This window comes from Cydia splendana, chromosome 15 (genome assembly GCF_910591565.1).
Source record: "Cydia splendana chromosome 15, ilCydSple1.2, whole genome shotgun sequence".
In the NCBI taxonomy this organism is placed as follows: Eukaryota; Metazoa; Arthropoda; class Insecta; order Lepidoptera; family Tortricidae; genus Cydia; species Cydia splendana.
The window spans coordinates 6,660,007-6,669,830 of record NC_085974.1 but is presented as its reverse complement, the minus strand read 5'-3'; the positions used below and the strand labels follow the sequence as shown (position 1 = coordinate 6,669,830).

Here is a 9,824-nt window from a genome sequence, read left to right as displayed (position 1 = left end):
TCTTGCATTAAACTGTACGTTATACATATTAATTCCGATATGAAAAATGTAAAAGAATGTTTATACTCGTACCTGTAAAAAAATACAGGTTAGGTATTTATAATGGCTAAGTTCTTCTAGAAGGTATAAATTACCTGTGGCAGTAGTAGGTATACATTACCTATATGCTCAAATAGGTCTCTATGCTTATAATAAAGCGACCGTTCATACATATCAATCTCACTATAAATATAAAAGCAAGAGGTAGCGACATTTATCGTAGTATCAAACACTAAGTTGGCGGGAATTTACTCTTTCACAGGTAAATGAACAATCATTTCTACTTTGTTGCCTCGACTAACAATATTATATATAACAATATTATTATAGCCATAATTGTGTTTTTAGTTTTAAGATATATTTTGTAATAATATGTATGCTAGTTTTAAGGTATTTATCTATGGGCCAATAGTTGCCTGAAAATAAATGTTTTCATTCATTCATTCATTCAATATTATATTGCATTTATTTATTGGTTAGTGATGTTCTTAAGACTGCAAATGATTGATCTATTTTCTTATTAACATCAAATTCAATATCGATTTGGAACCCGTACTAATAAAATCAAAATATTTTTAGTCATATTTATAGAAATTTACAGACTAGGGTCGATAGGTACCCGGGTAAAATGTGCCTATGCCTCTTTGAACAGCCAGCGAAAGCGAAATATGCTGGAATAAATATGCGCCGGACCTGGGGTCGCCGCTTTTTTCTCGGAGGCGAGGCGTTGACCTAACTTTCTCATACTCAGTGTAATTTGACATCAAGATTTGTATAATATCTAACACCTTTTCGGTGGAGGAAGCCCGCATACAATACATCCGTCAAGAAATAAGAGGTGTATGTCAAGTAGGTACCAGACACAGTTTAGACCAACCCAATTCTTCTTACGGAGAGAGGAGGCGTATGCTCAGCAGTGGAATATATAGAGCCTGAGATTATTTTATGTATAATATTTATTGTACCTACACACAAAACGTCTAAACTGATGTGTTTAAGTGAAAAGCTGCTCAGGTCAAAATCAAAAGTCATTTCAACACAGGAATTAACGTACCTAGTACCTGTTTTTAATTTACGAGTTTTCCTTCTTGAGACCAAAAGATTATGTTTAGGCATCTTAATTATATAAATTAGGTAAACTGTAAACAGGTAAAATATCTAATTTACTTATTTCTGATATTTTGAAATCAAATGAATAAGGTATTTTCATTTCTCATGCTCTGAAAGAGGGTCATTGTTGTTCTAAAAGGTGTGCTGAAAATTATACGTTTCTGCACTAGAGCATTTTAGTTTCCAAACAGTACGATTTAATTTTTTTTTTTACGATAAGCAATTGAAATTTGGGTATAAATGGATTTGTTATACAATTTCCATTCTGATATTTGACTCCCCATTCCATAAAAAACGATACTTTTGCCTAAATTGTTAATTGAAATCACCCTCAAAAAATACTATAAAAATGTATACTTAGTCATGTTTTTAAAAAAACACATGCATTTTACTTTTCTCGTATTCGAAATGAAAAGTAGAGTGTTTAACTCGGGTGAAAGGTATCATTTTAGCCTCGGACTATTGGCGACTACCTCGGCAGAAATGAGTGCCTTTCATCCCATAACAATTTACTATATACCTCCAAATTATACGGCCATTTGCTTGCACATAAATATATACTTAACATAACCATTGATTGATATAAACTCGTCATCCTGATGCTTACCTACCTGCTTACCAAATATTTAACAATTTGGCCGTCGCACCGCCAATTATTATAAAACAAACCATGGCTTAAATCATCCGGATGACGATCCGTTTGTTTGTACGATTTATTTTTTTAACCTTAATTTTAATTTCAGGCCAACAATGCCGCATTTACATGTGAGTCTTCTGTGCCTGTCAGTTACGATTGCATCTGTCATTTGCCAAGAATATGATTACATTTTAGTCATGAACAGCGTGCCAGAACATAACTATGATCATAAAAAGACGAGAAATGCCTATCCAGAACGTACTTATGGTGACAAAACATTGAAAAACCTTGATAAAAATATAAAAACAATGAAGAGCATCGAAACACATAATTATGATCATATAAAAACTTTGAGTGACGTTTTAGATGTTTCTTCTGGCGGCAGGACGCTAAAAAGCGTTGAAAGACACAATTATAAAAAAACTCTAAGTGGCGTTCCAAAAGTTACTTATGGTGACACAACACTGAAAAGTATTGACGAAGACAACTATGATTATATAAAAACCTTGAGTGGCGTTCCAAGCCGTTCATTTAGGGATATGACACTGAGAGGCATTGACCAACACGATGATGATCATATAAAAACTTTAAGTGACGTTCTAGAACTTGTTTCTGGCGACAAAGCAGTGAAGAGCATTGACAAACACAGCTATGATCAAATAAAAACCTTGAGTGATTTTCTACAACGCATAAATAATGAGAAAGCATCGAAGAATATTGACAACCATAATTATAATCATAAAACAACTTTAAGTGACGTTCTTGAAAATACAAATGGCCAAAAATTACTCAATCGGATTGAAGAACACAACTATGATCATATAAAAACTCTAAGTGGCGTTCCAAAAGTAACTTATGGTGACAAAACACTGAATGGTATTGAAAAACACAAATATGATCAAATAAAAACCTTGCGTGATTTTCTAGAACGTACTAACGAAGACAAAGTACCGAAGAACATTGACAAACATAATTATTATCCTATAAATACTTTGAGTGACGTTATTGAAAGTACATATGGCGACCAATTACTTGATCGAATTGATGACAACTATGATCGTATAAAAACCTTGAGTGATTTTGTAAAACGTACTAATGATGACAGTTTTAATTATGAAAATATTAAAACTTTGATTGACATTCTTAAAAATATATGTGACGGCCAATTACTCGATCGTATTGAAGAACACAATTATGATCATATAAAAACCTTAAGTGATTTTCTAGAACGTACTAATGACGACAAAGCACCGAAAAGCATTGATGACTTTAATTGCGATAATATAAAAACATTGATTGATATTCTTCAAAATATATATGACGGCAATTTACTCAATCGCACCGAAGAACACAACTATGATCATGAAAAAACTCGGAGTACCGTTCCAAAAGTTATTTTTGGTGACAAAACACTGAAGACTATTGATAAACACAAATATGATCAAATAAATACCTTGAGCGATTTTCTAGGACGCACCAATGACGAGAAAGCGTCGAAGAATATTGACAAACATAATTTTAATCATAAAATAACTTTAAGCGACGTTCTTGAAAATACACATGGCCACAAATTTCTCAATCGCATTGCCGAACACAACTATGATCATATAGAAACTCTTAGTGGCGTTCCAAAAGTAACTTATGGTGACAAAACACTGAATGGTATTGACAAACACAAATATGATCAAATAAAAACCTTGAGTGAGTTTCTACAACGCACCAATAACGAGAAAGCATCGAAGAATATTGACAAACATAATTTTAATCATAAAATAACTTTAAGCGACGTTCTTGAAAATACACATGGCCACAAATTCCCCAATCCCATTGACGAACACAACTATGCTCATATAGAAACTCTTAGTGGCATTCCAAAAGTAACTTATGGTGACAAAACACTGAATGGTATTGACAAACACAAATATGATCAAATCAAAACCTTGAATGAGTTTCTACAACGCACCAATAACGAGAAAGCATCGAAGAATATTGACAAACATAATTTTAATCATAAAATAACTTTAAGCGACGTTCTTGAAAATACACATGGCCACAAATTCCCCAATCCCATTGACGAACACAACTATGCTCATATAGAAACTCTTAGTGGCATTCCAAAAGTAACTTATGGTGACAAAACACTGAATGGTATTGACAAACACAAATATGATCAAATCAAAACCTTGAATGAGTTTCTACAACGCACCAATGACGAGAAAGCATCGAAGAATTTAGACAAACATAATTATAATCATGTAAAAAGTTTGAGCGACGTTCTTGAAAGTACATCTGAAGACACACACGAACACAACTATGATCATATAAAAACTCTTAGTGGCGTTCCAAAAGTAACATATAGTGACAAAACACTGAGTGGTATTGACAAACATAAATATGATCAAATAAAAACCTTGAGTGATTTTATAGAACGTACTTACGAAGACAAAGTACTTAAGAACATTGACAAACATAATTATTATCCTATAAATACTTTGAGTGACGTTATTGAAACTACATATGGCGACAAATTACTTGATCGAATTGATGACAACTATGATCGTATAAAAACCTTGAGTGATTTTGTAAAAGGTACTAATGATGACAGTTTTAATTATGAAAATATTAAAACTTTGATTGACATTCTTAAAAATATATGTGACGGCCAATTACTCGATCGTATTGAAGAACACAATTATGATGATATAAAAACCTTAAGTGATTTTCTAGAACGTACTAATGTCGACAAAGCACCGAAAAGCATTGATGACTTTAATTGCGATAATATAAAAACTTTGATTGATATTCTTCAAAATATATATGACGGCAAATTACTCAATCGCACCGAAGAACACAACTATGATCATAAAAAAACTCGGAGTACCGTTCCAAAAGTTATTTTTGGTGACAAAACACTGAATGGTATTGACAAACACAAATATAATCAAATCAAAACCTTGAGTGAGTTTCTACAACGCACCAATGACGAGAAAGCATCGAATAATATTGACAAACATAATTATAATCATATAAAAACTTTGAGCGACGTTCTTAAAAGTACATCTGAAGACAAATTACACAATCGCATTGACGAAGACAACTATAACCATATAAAAACCTTAAGTGATTTTCTAGAAGGTACTAATGACGACAAAGCACCGAAGAACATTAAGAACTACAATTATTATCAAAAAAAAACATTGAGTGACATTTTAGAGCATACTAATGGCGATAAATTACTCAATCGCATTGACGAAGACAACTATGATCATATAAATACCTTGAATCATTTGCTAGAGCGTACTTATGACGACAAAACACCGGAGAACATTGACAAACATAATTATAATGAAATAAAAACTTTGAGTGATGTTCTAGAGAATACATATGGCGAAAAGTTACTCAATCGCATTGACGAACACAACTATGATCATATAAATACCTTGAGTGATTTGCTAGAACGAACTTATGACGACGAAACACCGAAGAACATTGACAAACATAAGTATGATGAAATAAAAACTTTGAGTGACGTTTTAGAGAGTACATATGACAACAAATTACTCAATCGCATTGACGGACACAATTATGATAACATAAAAACATTGAGAGAAATTTTAGAAGGTACATATGACGACAAATTACTTAATCGCATTAACGAACACAACTATGATCATACTTTGAGTAACGTTCTAGAACGTACTAATGACGACTTATACAATGGTGTTTCAGGACATACAAATGACGACAGAACACTAAAGAGCATTGAAGAACATAATTATGGTTATATAAAAACCTTGAGTGGTGTTCCAAAACATATTTATGGCGAGAGTGAAGAAACTAAAATGCCACATTATTATGCCGTCGTCAGAGTTTCATCAGGTCAATAAATCAACCGTATTGTATGACACCTAAAGCTGAGAAAGCAACAACATATAGTGGGTATGAATAATCCAGAAAAACCTAAATAAAATGAATGTTACATTGTTCCAAGCAAATCAAACCATCCAAAGTTTAAGTTTATAAGGTGTTTATTGTTTATTATTTAATTTAAATACATACGTATATATGTAATTAATTTAATTATATACATAATATTTTGTATACCTACATAATAATATGTAAATAAAGGTTCGTATCTGGAGGACGAAGTAGATATTTAAACCACTTTGTACAATCAAGTGTAAAAATATGGGTGCACGCATCATACTCAATAATATGTTCCATAGCTCTTATGGAATTAAGAAATATGGGACATATTTTTCAGTAAGTTATATTTTTACATTTGACTGTACCTTAGCCTCGGTTAAAATTCTGTATCACTTCGATGTCTCTGTTTTTGTTTTTTCAAGCCGTTTTGACATAAAAAAGTTACCCAACTTTTTTATGTCAAAAGTGCCCGAGTGAAGACTCCGGTGTTACTCGTGTGTGCTACGTACCACGCATTGCTAAGAGGTCTTCACCATAGTCTAATAAAACATGGTCTTCTCTTCCCAGAGTGACACAAGTCACAATAACATTGCCACTTAGCTATTAACATTGCATATAGCGCTGTCGCATATTATTATACAGCGCAGTCGCATGATGATGTAGCTTGTGTCAGTCACCTGGTCGGAAGAGAGTACCAGGCGGAGTATATTATTATACCATGGTCTTCACATTGAATGAGTTTCCGCACGCCGTGACTAACGTAGGTACCTATACGTTATTTATTTATTTAACTAGTAGTTCGCCCCGAACTGAGAACTCGCGGTTCGCCAAAAACTATATGGTGTAAATTCATAGACATCTATTTCATTCTCGACACGATTGAATAAAAAATGTGAAAATTCAAGATGGCTGATATGCCTACTTTCTCACGTACCCACCAGAATTGACCAGACAACAGTCCACCTACCCTACCAATGTATCTACACTATGGCCACTCATACTTTCTTGCAAAGGAGTTGACCAGAATAGCAAGACCACACACAAATAGCTTTTGGGCCTTCTAGGCTCTTCTAGCTCCATAACCCCGTGATCGAGCCTGCTCATAATTTAATGACTAAAATATAATGCCCTGATCTACACATTTATATAATATCATTTGAATTAATCAAACATCAAACTATCCTCTGATAGTTCAGATTAAAAACATCGAAATGCCGGGACGTGTCCCTAGCCAGGCCAGTGTTTCAAGTCGAATGTAAGAACTTCGCTTCGCTCGCTCGTTCGACCAGTGTTTCAAGTCGAATGTAAGAACTTCGCTTTACTCGCTCATTCGATTATAATTGCTTACATGTATGTATAGATTGTATAGGTCTTCAGGTCTACAAGTGGTTTTGCTAGCGGAGGTCCTTAAAACCAAAGCCACGTATACTTTTTTACATTGTTACCTAAAACAAGATCACTGAGGTTTATGAATGTATAAAAACAGCTGGTGTCCTAAATAAGTGCCCTGATAAGGCTCCAGCTTCATTGTATCGTGATTAAATTGATCATAAAGTATTTAGAGGCCCGTGTTATCAAGGTTCGTTTTATATCTTTTTTACGCGCGGGTAATCCTCGCGACGAATTCGGCGTGTAATTTGGCCGGACCCCTATTTTACTGCTATTGTCATGACGTACACTGTAAATATCCGGAGATAAATAGGGCGAAATTAAGATGGTGGATTGTCCTGATTCGACCATTACGACCCAATCTCATCATTGATGTCAAATGTCTATGAAATTATTAAGTTTATTAAGATAACGACACTCCCTCACTTTGTTGTATTTAAAGTTAGACATGGCTTAGACGGACTCAATTAGTACCTATTAGTAATTTAGCCAAAGGCATAGTCAGGAGACTTTAATCTTAGGACCACTTGCGCCATCCAAGGTTAGCCACTAACTCGGCGTTAAATTGTTGTGTTAATCCTGCTCTCTGTGTCAAGTTTGGCCAGCCAGATTTCGTGTTGGTTGTAACAATTAAGTACTTTTGATTTAGTTCCAAGTTTTTCTGTGAGATATTTTCAACGTGAGTTGAAAATATCTCACAGAAAAACCTCGTTGAACCTCGTATAAACTGTATATTTACCAGTACTGCCCGTAAAAGTTTATTTTATCCATTTTAAAATGTTTCAGTGCACATTATGAGTGGATTTTAAAATGTTTGCTAATTTTCGCTCTAACGGGTTTAATTACTGTTGTTACGCTTTGTAGCTTAGTTATTTTGTGTCTTTTGCTCATAATTAAGGCAAAAAAATTATTTACGAACTACAGCGATAATAATGGGATAATACGGCGAAAATTTTAAATATATCTTTGACGTTGAATGTACCTGTAATTACTGTAATTTACGTTACTTAAAACAAAAGCTAGTCCTACAAAACAAGCCTTTACTGACGAGGCACTAATTGAAACAATTGCCAAGCCATTTATTTAACTACATTAACATATGAACGTTTCTCAACAAGTTCGCGCATAATTAACGCAAGATGGCAACGGTAAGTTAATGAATTAATTTAATTTGGCTACCGACATATGAGAGGTGAATGTTTGCCGAAATTAAATTTAACGTAACTTTTGTGGGTTCTAACCAATTTTGATTATATTGGTATTACGAGCAAATAGAAAATGCGAAGGTTATGAAATTGATTCGATATATACTTAGATGTACTAAAACTAATGATACGACGAATAATTAATAGGTACTTTTACGAATAGGTACGAGTAGTAGGCATGATTAAAGTACAAAGGTAGGTACAAATTTTACTTATACGTTACGTTACGTCAGTACACCAATTTGATCCGTAGGTATTTTGTTACTAAACATAAGGAATATGAAATAACATGTATGATCTACTATAATATTCATGTATTCGTAAGTTGATGCTGAACAACTATTTAGTAATAACATTAACCCGACGAAGAAGTTACCAACTTCTATAATCAATCATCGTTACAATTTCTTTGTTTTTTGGAAATAATCTAGAGTAAGTTTAATAGCTATTTAATGAGTTCCCCAGATTCTTACCTAAGTATTAGTTTTCGTACAACATTAACATATTCAGTGCCACTAAGTGCTAGGGGTTACGCTCGTAGCTTGCCGTATGGAGCGCGTAGTCGCAACGAACAGTGTACCCGACAGTCGGGTTCTCGGTGCTGAATGTGTTAAGGGCCCGGCCATATGTATGCGATGCGGCCCCGCACCGCAGAAATACACTGTGTCCTAAAAACTCACAGAGTAGCACAAACCCTATGAAATTTCTATGAAAGTAAGACTTTTAAAGTGACACTCTCTCATGTTCTGTTCAAATAGGTGCAAAGTTAGGTTAGACGGACTCTAACATATATCTGCCACTAGATTTCGTTCCTACAAATTGTTATATAATGAAAATAGCGCGAATAGAAGTTTTATAATGTAAAACTTATTTATTTCTAGTATTTTTAGCATAAATCGAAGCTCAAAATTGTAAATAGGTACGAGTTCAGGGCCGTCTTAAACTATGCCGGGGCCCCTGGGCACAAGAATTTGGGGCCCTTTTGGAAAGTAAAGAAAGCTAATTAAACTAACATTTTTCTTCTATGATCTTCTATTTATTATGGGTAATCAAATATACTGTTACTGTCTGTACTTGGAGGCCCCCTGAGGATGAGGGCCCTGGGCAAGGGCCCCGTGTGCCCTTATGGAAAAGATGGTACTGTTCAATATTTTAGTACCAACCAAAAAGTACAATAAACTATCGTGTCTATCCACAAGTATTAATAATGTCACCTCTTTACCAAGCTCTCCAGACAAATGATATGTGGACTTAGATCTTACCAAATTCGAGGCGCTTCCCCCATCATTTGTTTCCATTGCTTACTCAGAGCTCAAAACGATTCCTAGACGATGTACGAGCGCTAGCAAATCGAATTGTTTAATGAACTTAATGTATATGTGACCTCGATATCCGTAACACATAAGCCATTTAGCGTAGGCACTAGTTTTTACGAAAGCGACTGTCATCTGACCTTCCAACCCAGACGATAAACTAGGGCTTATTGGGATTTGTCCGGTTTTACCGCTTCTTTCATC

The 9,824-nt window shown here is 34.3% G+C and overlaps 2 long non-coding RNA genes across 2 annotated transcripts; one reads left to right on the top strand and one right to left on the bottom strand.

Annotated features, from left to right (window-relative positions):
* The first annotated feature begins 253 nt into the window (after positions 1-253).
* LOC134797506 (uncharacterized) lies at positions 254-5,105 on the top strand. Its single transcript, XR_010145091.1, has 2 exons — positions 254-301; positions 1,893-5,105. It is a non-coding gene; the product is annotated as an uncharacterized LOC134797506 (long non-coding RNA).
* LOC134797505 (uncharacterized) lies at positions 2,516-8,320 on the bottom strand. The gene is made up of 2 exons (XR_010145090.1): positions 4,578-8,320; positions 2,516-4,496 (listed from the first exon to the last, which is right to left on the bottom strand). It is a non-coding gene; the product is annotated as an uncharacterized LOC134797505 (long non-coding RNA).
* Between the last annotated feature and the right edge of the window lie 1,504 nt (positions 8,321-9,824).